The sequence below is a fragment of the Camelina sativa genome, chromosome 20 (assembly GCF_000633955.1).
Source record: "Camelina sativa cultivar DH55 chromosome 20, Cs, whole genome shotgun sequence".
Classification (NCBI taxonomy): Eukaryota; Viridiplantae; Streptophyta; class Magnoliopsida; order Brassicales; family Brassicaceae; genus Camelina; species Camelina sativa.
Genome location: NC_025704.1, coordinates 16,880,131 through 16,897,740, shown reverse-complemented (window position 1 = coordinate 16,897,740; position 17,610 = coordinate 16,880,131). Strand labels below are relative to the sequence as shown.

Here is a 17,610-nt window from a genome sequence, read left to right as displayed (position 1 = left end):
GAATTTGGCGGCTGTCTCCAATATCTCGCTGTCTGATGTGCCTTCAATGGAGGTGGATAGCGGTTTGGTTGGGGACGGTACGGCTCCAATGCTTGAGAAGGGGAAACCTTGAAGGTGGAAAAGGTGCTTAAACCAAAAGGGACAGGTCTACTGAAGGGTAGCGGTTCGCGGTAGCTGAATGTCTATTTCCATTCTCCTCCAAAGAAGAGGCCTGCGCCTTGGTCTGACCAGCAAGGAGATGGTCCAAACCCGAAGAACCAGGAAACAGAGAAAGGAGCGATGGGTGAGAAACCACCAAAGCCAACTGCTTGATCCATGAAGATCCTAAGCTGGAATTGTCGACGTCTTGGTAACAAGGAAACAATAGGATATTTAAGGGATCTTTGGTTTCAGCATCGTGCAGACTTCTTGTTTTTATCTGAAACAAAACAGTCTTTTAATTTTCTGCAACAGTTTGTAGGCTATTTTGGCTTTTTTAATTTAGTAACGGTTGATCCAATTGGTTGTGGTGGATTGGCTCTCTTTTATAATAAAGATGATTTTAATGTTTCTATTGTTTTTGAGTCTGATCGAATGATTGATATTGAGGCTGTTTACAAAGGCAAAACTTAATTTAACATTTGTGTATGGGGGTCCTGTTCCTAAAAAACGTGATTTGGTTTGGGAGCGGTTAACCCTGATTGGTATGCAGCGGTCCTCACCATGGTTTGTTATTGGAGATTTTAATGAGTTAACAGGTAATCATGAGAAGAGAGGAGGAAAGCTTCGGCCTTTGTCCTCTTTCCGTTCATTTAATTGTATGACTCAGGATTCTTGTTTTCTGGATTTTCCATATATTGGAGATTTCTTTTCTTGGCGCGGTTGGAGAGATAAAAAACCGATCCGGTGTCGTTTGGATAGAGCTTTAGGAAATGAGGATTGGCATGAGATTTTTCTGGATACGGTGATAGAATATCTTCCCATGGTTGGTTCCGATCATAAGCCTTTGTTGGCTGTAATTGGGGCCAAACATACTCGGGGGAAGCGGAGTTTTAAGTTTGATAGGCGGTGGCTCGGGAAGGAGGGGTTGATGGAGGCGATATCCACGGGATGGAATGGGGATCAGGGCCATCGGCCAGGGTTCCTTGTTGGTAAGATAGCAAATTGTAGGCGGTCGATCTTCGGTGGCGGAAGGCAAATGTTCCAGTTGGTCAAGATGTTATTGAGGAGTTAAAGCGTCAACTGTCTGTGGCTCAGGCAGACGATGCAACTCCTTCGGAAGTCATCTCGGAGTTAAGTGCAAAGCTACGGGTGGCTTATCAGGATGAGGAGATTTATTGGTATCAAAAGAGCCGAAACCGCTGGATGCGGGTGGGTGATAGGAATTCTAAATATTTTTATGCCCTGACAAAACAACGGAGGGCTCGGAATAGGATAGTTGGTCTTTTTGATAAGAACAATATCTGGTCCACAGAGGATTCGACGATTTGTAATACCGCAGTGTCGTATTTTGAAGAATTGTTTACTACTATTAATCCGGATAATTTTGAGGATGTTTTAGGGGAGGTTCATAGTGTGATTACGAATTATATAAATGCCCGATTAACATGCCCCGCAACAGAGCGGGAGGTAAGGATGACTTTGTTTATGATGCATCCAGATAAGGCTCTGGGTCCAGATGGGATGACAGCTCTGTTTTTCCAGAAAGCATGGAGTGTGGTTAAACCGGATTTACTTTCTATGGTGAATTCTTTTTTCCAACAAGGGTTTTTTGATAAGGAACTAAATTCAACACATATCTGTTTAATACCAAAAGTAGCAAAGCCAACTCTGATGGCGGAGTTACGCCCTATCAGTCTGTGTAATGTGGGGTATAAAATTATCTCCAAAATTCTATGTCAACGGTTAAAAAAGGTTCTCCCTAGTCTTATTTCGGAAACTCAATCCGCCTTTGTCCCGGGCCATTTGATATCGGATAATATTTTGATTGCTCAAGAGATGTTTCATGGGCTCCGCACGAATAATTCGTGTAAGACAAAGTATATGGCCATTAAGACAGATATTAGCAAGGCATATGATAGGGTGGAGTGGTTATTTATTGAACGGGTACTCCGTAAAATGGGTTTTTCGGAGAAATGGATTACCTGGATCATTTATTATGTTTTTTCGGTTGAATATAAGGTTTTGCTTAATGGACAACCGAATGGGTTTATTAAACCAGAGCGAGGATTAAGGCAGGGGGATCCGTTATCACCGTATTTGTTCATTCTATGTACGGAAGTGCTTATTGCAAATATCCGAAAAGCAGAGACAAATAAGCGGATTACAGGCATCAAGGTGGCAAACAAGTGTCCGCCAATAACTCATCTTTTGTTTGCGGATGATAGCTTGTATTGTAAGGCCTCTAAGGAGGAATGTGGGGCTATTCTGGATGTTTTGAAGAATTATGAGGCGGTCTCGGGGCAACAGATAAATTTTTCAAAATCTTTGCTTCAGTTTGGTCATCGGGTGCCAGAGCCAATACGTTTGGAGGTGCACTCGGTTCTGGGCATTACAAACCTTGGTGGTATGGGGTCGTATCTAGGGTTGCCGGAGAGTCTGGGGGGTTCTAAAACTAAGGTGTTTTCGTTTGTTAGGGATCGCTTACAAAGTTGCNATATTACGCCTCTTAAGGCCTCTGTTTAGAAAGTACGGTGCCCACCAAAATTACAGCATTTTTTGTGGCAGGTTCTTTCTGGGTGTCTGTCGGTGACAGCCAATGTACGATCTCGGGGTATTTCTTGTGATGTGACTTGTTCTCGGTGTGGGGAAGAGGTGATGATAAAGTCTGACGCTACCGCTGTCCCAACTTTTGTGATGTCTTGTTTTCGTATTCCGAAGATAATCACGTCAAAGCTTACAAGTGCATTGTCAAATTTTTGGTGGAGTAGCAATGGTCAATTCGGGGGCATGCATTGGTTGGCTTGGGAGAAGCTCTGTTCGAGTAAGCAATTGGGCGGTCTGGGTTTTCAGAATGTAGATGATTTTAATTCTGCTTTGTTGGCAAAACAATTATGGCTGCTCATTGAGGCACCGGAGTCGCTGTTTGCACGGGTTTTTAAGAGTAGGTATTATCGGAATGCCACTCCATTGGTACCTCTTAAGTCATACTCTCCATCCTATAGTTGGAGGAGTATCATTTCTGCTAGATCTCTGGTAAACAAAGGGCTGATTATACGGGTTGGCTCCAGGGACATCATTTCTATCTAGAATGATTCTTGGACTCCAGCCCAATTCCCGAGACCAACACAAAGCAAGGATTCTTTTAAGGATCCCTTACTTCAAATTAATGATCTTATTGATCGTTCGACTAACACCTGGCAGATGGATAGGCTTGCCGACCATTTTTCTCCGACTGACGTTGATCTGATTGGCGCTATTCCTCTCAGCATTCATCACCAACTGGACTCGCTAGGTTGGCACTTTACAAAATCTGGGAAATATACGGTTAATTCGGGTTATCATACGGCACAGATGGCAGTCTCACAGGAGACCCCAGTGGTTGCTTATGGTCCTGATATTACGCCTCTTAAGGCCTCTGTTTAGAAAGTACGGTGCCCACCAAAATTACAGCATTTTTTGTGGCAGGTTCTTTCTGGGTGTCTGTCGGTGACAGCCAATGTACGATCTCGGGGTATTTCTTGTGATGTGACTTGTTCTCGGTGTGGGGAAGAGGTGATGATAAAGTCTGACGCTACCGCTGTCCCAACTTTTGTGATGTCTTGTTTTCGTATTCCGAAGATAATCACGTCAAAGCTTACAAGTGCATTGTCAAATTTTTGGTGGAGTAGCAATGGTCAATTCGGGGGCATGCATTGGTTGGCTTGGGAGAAGCTCTGTTCGAGTAAGCAATTGGGCGGTCTGGGTTTTCAGAATGTAGATGATTTTAATTCTGCTTTGTTGGCAAAACAATTATGGCTGCTCATTGAAGCACCGGAGTCGCTGTTTGCACGGGTTTTTAAGAGTAGGTATTATCGGAATGCCACTCCATTGGTACCTCTTAAGTCATACTCTCCATCCTATAGTTGGAGGAGTATCATTTCTGCTAGATCTCTGGTAAACAAAGGGCTGATTATACGGGTTGGCTCCAGGGACATCATTTCTATCTAGAATGATTCTTGGACTCCAGCCCAATTCCCGAGACCAACACAAAGCAAGGATTCTTTTAAGGATCCCTTACTTCAAATTAATGATCTTATTGATCGTTCGACTAACACCTGGCAGATGGATAGGCTTGCCGACCATTTTTCTCCGACTGACGTTGATCTGATTGGCGCTATTCCTCTCAGCATTCATCACCAACTGGACTCGCTAGGTTGGCACTTTACAAAATCTGGGAAATATACGGTTAATTCGGGTTATCATACGGCACAGATGGCAGTCTCACAGGAGACCCCAGTGGTTGCTTATGGTCCTGATATTACGCCTCTTAAGGCCTCTGTTTAGAAAGTACGGTGCCCACCAAAATTACAGCATTTTTTGTGGCAGGTTCTTTCTGGGTGTCTGTCGGTGACAGCCAATGTACGATCTCGGGGTATTTCTTGTGATGTGACTTGTTCTCGGTGTGGGGAAGAGGTGATGATAAAGTCTGACGCTACCGCTGTCCCAACTTTTGTGATGTCTTGTTTTCGTATTCCGAAGATAATCACGTCAAAGCTTACAAGTGCATTGTCAAATTTTTGGTGGAGTAGCAATGGTCAATTCGGGGGCATGCATTGGTTGGCTTGGGAGAAGCTCTGTTCGAGTAAGCAATTGGGCGGTCTGGGTTTTCAGAATGTAGATGATTTTAATTCTGCTTTGTTGGCAAAACAATTATGGCTGCTCATTGAAGCACCGGAGTCGCTGTTTGCACGGGTTTTTAAGAGTAGGTATTATCGGAATGCCACTCCATTGGTACCTCTTAAGTCATACTCTCCATCCTATAGTTGGAGGAGTATCATTTCTGCTAGATCTCTGGTAAACAAAGGGCTGATTATACGGGTTGGCTCCAGGGACATCATTTCTATCTAGAATGATTCTTGGACTCCAGCCCAATTCCCGAGACCAACACAAAGCAAGGATTCTTTTAAGGATCCCTTACTTCAAATTAATGATCTTATTGATCGTTCGACTAACACCTGGCAGATGGATAGGCTTGCCGACCATTTTTCTCCGACTGACGTTGATCTGATTGGCGCTATTCCTCTCAGCATTCATCACCAACTGGACTCGCTAGGTTGGCACTTTACAAAATCTGGGAAATATACGGTTAATTCGGGTTATCATACGGCACAGATGGCAGTCTCACAGGAGACCCCAGTGGTTGCTTATGGTCCTGATATTACGCCTCTTAAGGCCTCTGTTTAGAAAGTACGGTGCCCACCAAAATTACAGCATTTTTTGTGGCAGGTTCTTTCTGGGTGTCTGTCGGTGACAGCCAATGTACGATCTCGGGGTATTTCTTGTGATGTGACTTGTTCTCGGTGTGGGGTAGAGGGTGAAACTATAAATCATGCGCTGTTCGAGTGTCCACCAGCGCGACAGGCTTGGGCTCTCTCCAATGTTCCTACTGGTAGCCAGGGTTTCCCCACCGGTTTGGTTTATGCTAATAGGGATCTTTTCTTAGGAGCACAAAATCTGGGAGCTCAGGTCCAAGCTTTCCCTTGGATTATATGGTATATTTGGAAAGCCCGAAATGCCAGAGTTTCTGAAAATGAGGTCGAGAGACCGGACGAAGTGGCACGGCTAGCAGAAAGTGAGGCAAAGCTTTGGTCAGAAGCTCAGAGTGAGGAGGAGGAGATTTTCCCTCACCGCACACAACCGGTTTCTTGGCCGGGGGTGAGGGGGACTCGGCTCTCTCCTGACTTCACAGGTTTCCGTTGTTCTGATCATATAGGTTTGTTGGTGCGGGATGGGTTTGTCGGTTGTCTCAGGGGTCCTCTCCGCTTATGGGCGCCGCTAATTTCCGTCGTAGTCTATCCCCCCTCCATGCTGAGGTCGAAGCTTTTGTTTGGGCTATGCGCTGCATGATAGCTCATGACTTCTTAGATGTGGCGTTCTATACAAACTGCTCATATTTGGTGAAGATGGTGTCTTCTCCCTCCTACTGGCCAGCCTACTCAGCATATCTCGAAGACATCAAGGTGGATATGACGAATTCTCGAATTTCTCTTTGACCTTGATTTCCAGGAAGGACAATGTGCTTGCGGATCGTTTGGCACGACAAGTTCGTACCCAACCGCATGTTATTACCTTTGTAGACCATTCTATCTTTTTATTTGTTGTCAAAAACAAAAAAAGAGCTTGACATCTGTCCAAAATTAACAATAAATAAATAATACAAAAAGAAAATAAAATAACATCATGATACATTTTATGGTTTACCGATTACATTTAAACGTGAATTACCTATATTAATAATATATATGTAATTTTTTATCAACAAATAAATACCTCTAAATATTTTACACAATATTATATTATAAAACTATTTGTAATGTCATTTTAGTAACTTAATAATTCTTCCATGTTGAGTTACATCTCTCACCCTATTGATGCATTAGAAATTGTTTTTAATTTTTATCTTTATATATATATATATATATATATATATATATAACAATCTTTCTAATTTTAATCATCTTAATTGTAAATTTAACTTATTTAACCCACTAACTTCTAAAATTTCTTTTACATTAAAACAAAACAACACAAATTAAAAACACAATTAAATCAAATTAGTTTTGTAATTTACATTTAATTGGGCATGACCTACACATTTTTATCAACAAGAAAACATCTCACTAATCACCAACATATATCAAATCCGCCATAAAAAAAAAAATTACATTATTTCTCAATATAATTAATATATGGTGTTTCAAATATTTTCTTTTATGTCACTTTTAAAGATTTGCAAGAAAATGTTGGTTTTAATTAGTTTGTAGATTTTTCATATTTTATGTTTATAAGCGGTTCAAATGATTCAAATAAGATATATCACATGAAACTTGAGAATTGTATTAAAATTTTATACAAAATAATATATTTTTAATAAATTAACAAAATTCTAACGTGACAATAAAAAAGAGATAGTATGATGACATTTGAGTGTCTATTTTATTTGTTAGAAAAACACATATATAAAAGTATTTTACTTATGTTTTGTTTATACTAGGTGCTTCCCCACGCAACGCGTGGGTTGTGGTGTAGTTGGCACTTTTTTGTTTTTTTGGTCTTTTTCGTTTTCTCTTTTGTATTATTTCGTTTTAATTAGGCATATACGGGCTTTGCCGTCACTTTTATTTATATACTATATGTTTATACCATTTCGTTCAGATGTGTATAATTGTGCCGTCTATTTTTTATGAATTATGAAGAGGTTGTTTCTTGCTTTTGAGAGTCCAATCTTATCATTGACTGATATTGTTTCCAATACATTTATTGTATTATAGATTTTCTAATTAACTGCTTATGTAAACTCTTCATACGTTGATGTTGCAATAATAAGTTATTTTTTTTTAAATATCTTCCGTGTAAGTGATTATGTTTGTATGCCCATGTTTTGGTCTAATATCAATAAGATCGTTTCTATTTTTCTTTAGTTGGCTTTGAAACCAATATTGAGTTAAGCAAATAATGGGTCGAATTATGGTGTTAATAAGTAATATAAATTCTTATGTATATATATTGTATATATGTGACTATAAATTTAGCTAACTAAAAAATTATGTAATATTTAAATACAATCTTGAACATATATATATATATTTTTATTTGTGGGAGGAATGTATGAAATTATTGGATAGAAGTTATTTTTGAGTTAAATGACCTTTAATGTCTTTAAAGTGAGTTAAATATTAATAAATTTTTATATGTGTCTTGACTTTTTTTAAAAGGAATACCAAGTGTTTCCTTCCAAATTTGAAGTGATATAGTATTTTAGTTTTCTTATATGATTTTATGAACTTCAATGTAAAAGTTTTTCAAAGTAATAAGTACACTCACTGATTGAATTATAAAATTTGGAGAAATGTTTATTTCGTTTAATCATCTGCTCTTTTAAATAAATTAAATAAGTATGTTGTTATTCCTACAAATAGGACAACATATATTATAGTTTAACCATGGAGTTAAGCAATGGAAATGGAACTTGTGATTGCAAGACAAAATGCTTATATGTTACACATTGATCGTTTAAAAATGAATAGGAACATCTAATTCTCAAATAAAGTTGATTGTTTTGTTAAAACCAACATATGTGAATTTAAATTTAACTATGCAAATTTAAAAAATAAATATGAATAGATTAGAAAGGCAAGAAATATAAAAGAAATATTTTTTATATAAATAAAATAAAAATTGAAAACAATGTTAAATATATATATAACTTTCTACATTAAAATATAGAATCAAACTCTTACAAGTTACAACACATATGAGATATAACAACATTTGATATTGGTAGGAGAGGAGGAGAGAATGTTTACTATAAGATGGTAATCCAAATTAGATAATGGAGATGAATCTTTAAAAAATAGAACAATGTAATATCTATATATATAATACTTTCTAAATTAAAATATAGAATCAAACTCTTACAACACATATGAGATATAACAACATTTGATATTGGTGGGAGAGGAAGAGAGAATGATTACTTATAAGATAATAATCCAAATTAGATAAAGGAGATAAATCTTTTAAAATAAGAACAATGTAAAATATATATCATGTAGTCTCTAAAATTAAAATTTAGCATTAACAATTTACAATGATATTTCATTTTTTTTTTAAAACCCATACAACAAAAATAAGAAATCAAAAATAACAAAAAAAAATGAAAAATGATTTGAGGTATTGTAGAAGAGAATGAGAGAATGTGAAAATGAGATAGTAAAAGAATGTCAATATGAGAGAATGATAGATTGAGAGAATGCTTATTTATATGATAAGAAATGATGGAAGTTACATTTAGAACTATGGAGTTACAATAGTAATTTATTGTGTTTGAATAAAATTGAGTGGTAGAATATGATTAATGCATAATTTATTTTATTTTCAGTTATAATTTTATTTTAATGTGTGAGTTAAATGTATTGTGTTTATTGGATCTTAAATATTGTTTAAAGCAATTAGAAAGCAAATAAAAAAATAAAAAAAAATTAGAAAACATTAAATGAAAATCAACCAATAAGGAGAGACCAAAACCTTACTTTTATATATATGATATATTGCTTTAAACTTTGAAATGAGAAATATATTATAAACAATAATTTTACATGAGAAATATATTAATTTAGCCAACCAAAATATGAATATAAGTTTAGCCAACCAAAATAAATAAAAAATATTAAAATTTAACCAAAAATAATTTCTCTTGAAAGATAATAAGTTAGTAGGAGGAATGAATTAATGTACAATTATTGGATAGGAGTTACATTTGAGTTAAATGGAGTTACATGTCTTTAATTATAAATAAATATTTTAATTTTTTATAACCTAAAATAAAAGGAATACCAAGTGGCTGAATCAAAATTCACATGATTTGGTTGTTTGTTGATATAAACTCAACACTTACACATAATATTTCAAAATAAAAAATATTACTTTTTAAGTGACAAACTAAATTAGTTTTCTTATAAAATTATATGAATTCTTCAATCTCAATAATTTTTAAAATCCCAAGGATAACTTATATTTTTTTGGTTTTCACTCATCAATTTAATTTATAGTGCTAGATTTCATACTAATGGTTTCATCTTTAGAGAATTTAGTGAAATGATATTTTTAAAATTATATTTTATTTTTATATTTAAGTTCCAGTTGAATATGTTTTTTTTTTTTGGATCATTTTTTATTTAGATTAAAGACACTAAAAACCAATTGTTTAATTATGTTCTTTTTGTTTTCAAAAACCTCAAATCATAAAAAAAAAAAATATATTGATCTCTGCAGATTTACAATTGGATCACAAAACAAAATAGTCTTTATAAATGGATAAATGGATAATTATATTGATCTTTAAATATTATATTGATCTTTATAAATTATTAAAAATGATACATGAATATGTGAGATAACCAGAGACATAATAGATAATTACATATGGATCATTTCAACTTTATGATCTTATTGTGTGGTGAATATTGTAAGGAAGTATGAAAATAATGACTTATAAGATGTTAATATAAAATAGAAAATGGAGATAAACATTTTAAAAGATTAAAATAAATATATAAGATATACATATCATACAAACTCTAAAACTAAGCTTTTACAATGATATTTGATTTGATTTTTTATAACCCATACAACAACAATAACAAAAAAAATACAAAACAAAACAAAACAAAACAAAAAAGAGATTTGAGAGTAGTGGAAGAAGATGAGAGAATGAAAGAGTGATAGACTAAGAGAATAAGATAATGAGTATTTATAGGAAGAGAAATGATGAAAAATTACATTTAGAAAAATGAGAGTTACAATTCTAATTTATTGTTTTGTTTTAATACAATTGATTAATACAACTTAGTGGAGAAATAAAGTTAATGCATAATTTATAGGGAGAAGATATAAAGATTTCAGTTTTATATTATGTGAGTTATATGTGAAAATTAATTGTTTTAGATTTGTGTTTTGATATAAATTTTAGTGGAGAAATAAAGTTAATGCATAATTTATAGGGAGAAGGTATAAAGATTTCAGTTTTATATTATGTGAGTTAAATGTGAAAATTAATTGTTTTAAATTTGTGTTTTAATATAAATTTTTTTTTTTGTTAAAATTTGCCAAGTGGACCAATAAGGAGAGACTGAAACTCTACTTTTATATATATGATTTCACATATGTTTTGCTTATTTTTTGTTAGTTTACTTTAGAAAAAGTTATATGTAAGATGTTATGCAAAATCTTGTTGGTGAAATTAGTCGGAAAATACTTAATTATATATAATAGGTTTTCAGTTTGATGATGTTAGGAAACCGTTTGAGGAAATTTTTCTATAGAAAAAGATGATATTAGATACTAAATATGTAAAACCGGATATATTTTGAGAATTTTTAGCAACATAAAATTTGTTGTTTTCATCACTCTTTTGAAAAAAAAAGTTTCTCGTAACAAGATGAACAATATATTATTGTGACTAATAACTATACATATTCAACATTTCAAAAAACCAAAAAAATTACTAATTTACGGTCATATATAAACTATTACATCTATCATTTATATTCATATATATTCCAATATAAACTATACTCAATACATATCAAACAATCAAATCAAATCATTTACCTTCTTCTTCTTCTACGTCTCTCTCTCTTTCTCTTCTGTTCGTCTTTCTCTCTCTCTGGCTCTCTTCTGTGTTCTTCCTTCCTTCGTGTTAATCACAAAATTAATCATTTGCTGTACAATTATTACTCTACCAAGGCTTCTAGCCTATAGGGATCACCAACCATTAGCCGGCCATCACTGCTACTAGTTTTTAGAGGGCTACTATATAGATTTTCTGGAGTTGTGTGTATTGAATTAGGTAGACGACAAAAACAATACATTTGAAGAGATACATTTTTGGAACGACTATATCTTGGAATAAACACATGCATGTATGAGTAGAATAAATTATAACGATAAATTTTTTTCCCTTTTTTTCGTTTTGATAGGACGTTCTTCCTTTAGACAAGATCATCATTAGGTCGATATATTTGATGCGCATTAGGCATTAACCCTCATCATTAATTATTTATATGGACATTGTTGTGGTTTTCTTATATTATATGATATATATATACTTCCTGCATTTAGTTAGTAAATGAAAATTTGGTAGGCTTTTTCTATGGCAAATGAAAAACTGGTAAAATAAAATAAACTTAGTGTTGGGTTTCCAGCATTATTTGCTGAGTCTTGGCATCACAGTTCTCATTCCAAGTCTTAGTCCCACTCATGGGAGGTGGCGATGTAAGTATATGACTATTTACTATATGTTCTTAACAAATCTTAACACAAAAAATAAATATGCTCTCTACTAGATTTTGATTTTAAAGTTTTGATTTTGACTATTTTTATTTCTTTAGTTGATAACCATAATTTCTAAATTTGGTTTGTCATACTCTTTCGGTTAGACAAACAAATTATGTTTTTTACCAAAAAAAAAAAANAAAAAAAAAAAAAAAAAAAAAAAAAAAATTGCTACATAAGTTATATAAAACGTTTTAATTTTATTTAACATCGCATAATTACACATGATTTTAAAAATGAAAATTTCTAATTGTAATAAAAACTATAAAAAAAAAAAAAATTCAAGAATTTAAATAAATATTTTAATTTTATATACATATGTTTTGACATTTTCAGGCAGAAAAGGCTAAAATAATACAAACATTACTATTTGTGTCTGGATTAACATCAATGTTTCAGTCTTTCTTTGGAAATCGATTGCCTGTAATCACTGCGGCTTCTTATGCCTATATCATACCTATCACTACCATCATTTCTTCAACTCGATTCACTTACTAGTTACTACACTGATCCTTTTGAAGTAAGTCTTAGCATTAATATTATTAACGTATATATATATCTTGTACTAATAAAAAAATTTTGATGATTAAAATAAATCAGAGATTTGTGAGAACAATGAGAAGCATACAAGGCGCTCTTATTATCACTGGATGTTTCCAAGTTGTCGTCTATTTTTCTAGGCATATGGAGAAATATTGTCAGGTAAATAATTAATATTGTTTTGCTATAATGGTTTGGGACTCTACCATTAAACAGGCATGACGATATAATTGGTTGGTGACCATCAGATTTCTAAGCCCACCACTCTCTATTGCTCCTTTGGCAACATTTACCGGACTGTGACTATACCATATCGGCTTCCCTTTGGTATATGTGTATATATACTAATATTGGTCATTTATAGTAAAACTTGTTGTTTTTTTGTTGGTAAAAAGACTTGTAATTATAGCCTTACATAATATTCATTTATATGATTTAAAAATCTTTCGTTTTCAGTTAGCAAGATTGAACTGGGACTTCCTGGATTGCTAATACTTGTATTTATCACTCAGGTAAATCTCTAATCATTGCTTCCTAATCTTTTAATTGTTTTCTTTTAAATCCATACACATGTTTTATAAAATAAAGGATCATTTACTTAAACTGATCATCTAAAGTATAATAATTGGAAAACGCTAACTTATGTGGTTGTCATGCTTTATAGAAAATATCCTTGTTAAGAGTTCGCATCTTTTCTTTTTTTCCTGGATTTGGCATAATTAACAATTTTTTTTTATATACTTTATGTGGTGTTTAGTACTTACCGCATTGTCTCAAGATGAAGAAAGGGGTGATGCTTTGGGATGGAAACAGATGCGACCGCTATGGGATAATATTATGCATTCCACTGGTATGGTTGTTCGCTCAACTACTCACATCGAGTGATGTTTATGACCACAAGTCTCACTGGTCTCATAGCCCACACTCCTTGGTCAGTTCTTCTATTTCAAATGTTTGTTCCTCTTTTTTTTTTTTTTTCCGCCGATTTTACTACATATTTTGATATTCATATATTATTTTTATGTGAACAATAGGATATACATACCATATCCATTTCAATGGGAAAGCCCAACTTTCAACATAACTGATTCGTTCGCGATGATGGCTGTGTCTTTCGTTACTCTCTTTGAGATTAACCTTTTATTTTTATATATGAAATTTCTATTAAAAATCAAAGAATATAATATTTTAATTAGCTTACTATTGTTAAGCATGAAGAATGATAAGTTTTATGTACTATGTTAGTCTACTGGTTTGTTCTACGCATCCGCAAGATATGGAAGCGCGACGCCCATCCCACCATCAGTTGTTAGTCGTGGTATTGGCTGTCTGGTTAGTCTAACATTAGTTCAGTCAAGTCACTTTTGAGAAAACCAATATTTTACCGTTTATTAACTATTTATTTCATCATCTCATGAATTTTTAAAATTATTTGTAGGGAATTGGAGTATTACAGCTATTACTCAATGGCATGCTTGGAGGTATCACAGGGATCACAACATCAACGTAACAAAACTCATCTCAACATTACATTTTTTTTTTTAATTTCCCCTTATGCTGTTTTTAAAAGCTAATGATATGGTTTTGATATGGGTGTACGTAACTTAATATTTAGAGAAAATGTTGGACTTTTGGCAATGACTAAGATTGGGAGTCGAAGAGTGATACAAATATCAGCTGCCTTCATGCTTTTTCTCTCCATTTTTGGTAATATTTTTTACTATAAAACCTTTATATTCCTATTAAAATGTATAATTGATTTTGTTGAATACTTATTACCAATCTAGTCTTATTTTGATCAAAATGCAGGAAAGTTTGGAGCTTTTTTCGCGTCCATAGCATTACCAATCATAGCATCTCTTTACTGTATTGTCTTGTGTTTTGTGTGTAAGTCTTTTCATCACAATACTCTAGTAATATATATCATGTCTTACTGAAACATGGTTTGTATGGTGGGTGAATGAATGATGATGATGAATGTATGCAATGGTGAGATATGAATGAAATGATGGATGGGTGTTTCAATTCCCCTTATGCTGTTGCAGTATAAGAGGTATCAATCCTAAATGAGTGTTTGTGAACAATTAAGATATGCATATGAATCTAAGTCAAGCCAAATGTAAAGATTGTTTGTCACTAACAATCCTAAGATAAAAATGTAAAGATGCAGAAAGTAAACTACAAGAACTAAGAACTAAATGCAAATGAAGCTGAATGATTGCAACAGTAATGATACTAGAACAGAAATAGAAACTACTACTAATGAACTAATGCAAGACAGGTAATGAACTGAAAACTAAATGAATGCAACTGGAATGAAACAGGAATGAAACAGGACAATCACCAATCATAAACAAGAGTTCTGGGGATGAACTCGAGCAAGCACTCGACCGAGCGTAGGTCGAGTGGGAGGTCGAGTTGGTTAAATCCGGAAAACAGAGCAACACAATAAAAACAGAGCAATGCAAATACGAATCAAACAACAAGCAAGCAACATGATTAAGACTAAGATATCAATAAACAAAGAAGGTCCTGAGGATGGATTCATGGGATGAACTAATCATTGTGGTTATCTAACTTGGTCAACAAATCTCAAGCAAACTTTGAGCTAACCTCTAGACATATAAATCTAAGACAAGTTTCTTCCACTCTCATGGCAAGAAACAATCAAACCTATGCATTTCTAGACTTGTTCTCACACAGTAAAGAATCTACACAAGCAGGCATTAAGCAATACATCTCAAACCAAACAAGACCTCTAATCTCTTAGCAAGCCTAATGGTAAGCTCTAGATCTAGCCTTATCTATGCTTCTTAAACATTGGTGTGATGCTAAGAAGCTTGAAATCAGATCCTAACCTCTCAGTTCAGGATCAGCATTAAGAACATCTAGCCTAGAAGAGATCTACAACAATCAAGCTTGACCAAATCACACAAACCACAAGATCAATCCATCCTAACCCATCCTCAAGATCCTAAGCAAACTACTCACAACAATACATGATGAACAAAGTCAAAAACCCAGAAAATATTGAAACTTGCATTATTAGAAAGATGAAACAAAGATCTTCAATATTGATGAAAGGATCAAACTCAAATTCTCAATATTAAGAAAGTTATGAAACCAACAATATTGAGGAATTTAGTCTTTTTCAAGTACAAGATCTAAGAAAAATAAAAGTGCAAAAGGAATAATTCCCAAAAGGGTAAAAACTAGGTTTAGAGAATATCTAAAAAGCTGGACTCTTTTGGTGGCTGCAGGTACAAGGCTTTATATAGGAGAGGAGGTGGAAGCCCTAAAAATACAAAAAGTCAAAGTAGTCAACGGCTCGGTCAACTCGACCAGTGCTCGGTAGAGTGGCTGGTTGAGCTGGCTTCTCTCGTGCATCCTTAACTCGGTCGAGTCCTCCTCAGCACACGGTCGAGTATCTGGTCGAGTGTGCGGTCGAGTTGGACTCTGGACCTTGGTTCTTCAGCCTTAACTCCCTTGTTTCCTCCTCATGATTGCTTCACATCTCTTCTCTATTGCTTCCATGCTCCTTAAGCTCCAAAATTACTTGTTTATGCATGAAAAGATGCAAATGCAAAGCAACTAAACTCTAATGCATGATTGGTCCTAAAGCTATGCAATAATGGTTAAAATGGATAGCAAAAGATGCAAAAGATGTGAATAAACTAAGGGAAAACAAGGTAAAATATATGAACATCACTTACAAAAAAATAAATTCAATTCAATAAATTGCAGCTTCTGTGGGACTTAGCTTTCTACAATTCTGCAACCTCAATAGCTTCAGCACCAAATTCATTTTGGGATTTTCATTTTTCATGGCTGTTTCAGTCCCTCAATATTTCAGAGAATATTACAATGGAGGTTGACGGTCTGATCATCGTTCGAATTGGGTAAGCTCATCATCTTCTTTGAGACACACTTTTAGAATCACAAATACTCTTTTTTCTGTGACTTGTTAAATTGTGAATTATTTCATGAATACAAAACAGTCCAAAGATGTGATAAGAGTGATATTCATGTCGCACACAACAGTTGCGGCAATTATAGCGATAGTGCTTGATTGCACACTGTCTCGTGAGACCGATGAAGTCAAGAAAGACTGCAGGCTGAAATGGTGGGAAAAGTTTCGACTATACAACCTAGATGTGCGAAACGATGAGTTTTTTGTCTACCTTGCAGCCTCAACAAATTCTTCCCTTCTCATTGAAAACTTTCACAAATATTTTCATTTGGATGTTTTCCTTCTTCTTTCTTCATATTACCTAGAATTTTTGAGTACTTTGATATTTTCTAAGCTTTAATATTTTGTTCGATTATTACTAAATAATGTTCCAAAAGATTTTTTTTTGTTTTCTTTTTAAAGTTGTTACACGCTAACTAGAATGGAGCTTGAATTTTTTTCAATTAACAGATTAATGTCCCTTTTTCACGAATACAGTACGTCTAACGTATTAATTAAATTACTTTGACAGTCAAAACTATTATATGAGAAACAAACAACTATTTACAAGAAAATAAAAGAGTCTGTTAACTATTAGTTGAATGGACTCCTCCAGATTCATAATCAGTGAAACTAAAACAAACTTCCATCTTCATGTACTAATGTTGTCTCAGATCTTAGACTGTGGCACATCTTAGACTGTGGAGTATTTTTGTAACATGTTCATTTCCAAACATATCCTTTTCTTTCCGGAAATCTGGTAGGAAGGATGTATTGTCCTGGTTCATGTCTTTTTTTTTTTGTCAACAAAAGATTAGTTCAGATGAGCCAATGCGGAGGGAAATTGTTTACATACAAAACATTATGCGGAGATGTGCGCGCACAGCGTGCCAGGAGATCCACTTTTACAATTGCAGTCCTAGGAATAAGGGATAAGGAAAAAGAAGAAAACTCCTCCCCGTCCATCGTGATGTCCTCGAGATATGTGGAGAACGCCGGCCAGTCGTGTGGCAAAAACACCATCTTCACCAAATCAGCGCAGTCTGAGTAAAACGCCACTTCACGGTAATCATGCCCGATCATGCAGCGCATTGCCCAAATGAATG

The 17,610-nt window shown here is 34.3% G+C and overlaps 1 pseudogene; it reads left to right on the top strand.

Annotated features, from left to right (window-relative positions):
- Positions 5,143 to 16,771, top strand: LOC104772598 (annotated as a pseudogene).